Genomic DNA, 2500 nt, shown 5'->3' on the forward strand with positions numbered 1-2500 from the left:
ATATATATATATATATATATATATATATATATATATATATATTTCTAAACAGAAACGTAGTAGCACATTTGTAAATGACACACAGGAACCCACAGTCGGAGAAAGAATAAATATATATAAATATAATAACGTTGGCGCATGCGTGTGTGATTCACCATTGTCTTGGATCACGTGTTGGACTCGTGATCGACAGCTATTCCCCTCCCGAAAGAGAGCTCAGAGCTCATATATGACCGATCTATGGGTAATGCTGTGACCTTACACGCGCACACACACCCAACAATCCGCAGCGCAGCGATACTTAAATGATTTCAGCCCTGGGCGAGATTCGAACCCGGACCGCCGTAGTGGCAGCCGGAAACTCTACAACTGCGCCACGAGTGGTGTGTGTGTGTGTGTGTGTGTGTGTGTGTGTGTGTGTGTGTGTGTGTGTGTGTGTGTGTGTGTGTGTGTGTGTGTGTGTGTGTGTGTGTGTGTGTGTGTGTGTGTGTGTGTGTGTGTGTGTGTGTGTGTGTGTGTGTGTGTGTGTGTGTGTGTGTGTGTGTGTGTGTGTGTGTGTGTTTGTACGTAATTGTGGTATACAGGAAGGGAGCAATATTCCCCAATTGATCATATCTACCTTCAAAATCCCGTTTAATTCCAACTTGGTCTGTATTCTTATTTTCCAATTTATTATATCTAGAGTTGAGATCGTGTACGGTTCCCTCATGGGCTATATCACTTAAGATATTTCAGGTACTTGTGTGTGTGCGTGTGTTCGTGTGTGTGTGTGTGTGTGAGAGAGAGAGAGAGAGAAAGAGAGTGGGGGAGTGTGCACGCGCGCGTGTGTGTGTGAGAGAGAGGGAGTGAGAGAGCGTGTGCGTGCGTTTGTGTGTGTGCGCGTGTGCGTGTGCGTGTGTGTGTGCGCGTGTGCGTGTGCGTGTGTGTGTGCGTGAGAGAGAGAGAGAGAGAGAGAGAGAATGTGTGCACGCGTGTCTGTCTGTTTATCTATGTACGTAGGTTCGTATGTACACATGTGTTTGTATACGTGTACGTTATCCTATTCCTTGATATGTAGTATGAAGCTGTAATACTTTTGTAGTAAAAATAATCCACGAAATCAGTAACGACTCTGTATAAACGGCCAATAAATTTCCCAAACAACAGATTTTGTGACAAATAAAGATAGGACCATTGGAGCATAGTGAGATAAATCCACTTAATTATCTTGTTTTATATATCTGTTTATTTGTTTATTTATCTATTTATTTATTCGTTTATTATATATTTTTTTTTAAGTTTGTGTAAACTGTGGTTAGGAGACGGTAGACAAAGGAACTATGGTCACCGCAATCTAGGAGCGGACATTTATGTCTGAAGTACTCACACTAAAAAAAAAAAAAAAAAAGTATCGTTACTAAGGAGACCGACACGTTCACAATTACCAACCAGGGAATCTCGGTAGGGTTGGTAAGCGTGTTGGTGAGCGGGGAATCTTAAAGCCTAATTTCATTACCCAAACACGATAATATCACAATGGTGCAACACAGACCAAATTAGCCAACTCGAATTCTGTTGCTTCATTTACGAATGGTGCTGACTGGATTCAGGCAAGTGAAGCTCCACCAAACACGCTCAGGGATACCAACATAAATACCCTGTCAGCAATGGATTCGTCTCAAGTGTCAGTTTGTATCGTACTGAGTGTGTAATGATAGTTTCTCCATTGTGTATCGATACTTTTTAACAATCCTTTTTTGAATGTGTAACGATATTTTCTGTGTGTAACGACACTTTTTTGTGTGTAACGATATATGTATGTATATATGTATCACATATATATATCATATATATATATATACTGTATATATATATATATATTATATATATATATATATATAATATATGTAATATATATATAATGTTTTTAGTAACGATATTTTTTCGAGTATAACAATACTTTTTTGGTTGTATAACGAATTTTTTTCTGTGGTTGATTAAAATGTATTATTAATAAAAAAAATTATTAAAAATTGCTTCTCTTTTACATAACGAAAAAGTATCGTGAATGGATTTTTACCTTTAATGCTTTCAAAGTATACAATGTTGGTATGGCGTTTATTAATGCAGTGGTGGTATTGTATCTCAGAAAGAAACTAAAAAAAAAATACGTCCAGTTTGATGTTTGGTTACATAAGCCCCTCTTGCTCTCGGCCCATCTAGAATCCATGTTTATCTTCTCTAAGGGAACCCAATGACGAGATGTGATTTGTAGTAACAGTACACTTTTATTTATTTGTTTATCTATCTATCCATTGATTTATCATCCCTTTATTCAGATATTCAGTTTCATTCTTTCAGAATATGTTCTCAGTAATTTACCTGCATGTGGGATCATGGCTAACCCAACATAACGCGAAAGTAGTTTAACGTAAACATAACCAGATATCTTCCCAGTAATTGCAAAGACTTTTTTTTTTTGGGGGGGGGGAAGCATTGCCTTCCTAGTGATTTGCAGACA

The sequence above is a fragment of the Oratosquilla oratoria genome, chromosome 24 (assembly GCF_046742065.1).
Source record: "Oratosquilla oratoria isolate Oo_2021 chromosome 24, ASM4674206v1, whole genome shotgun sequence".
Lineage (NCBI taxonomy): Eukaryota > Metazoa > Arthropoda > Malacostraca > Stomatopoda > Squillidae > Oratosquilla > Oratosquilla oratoria.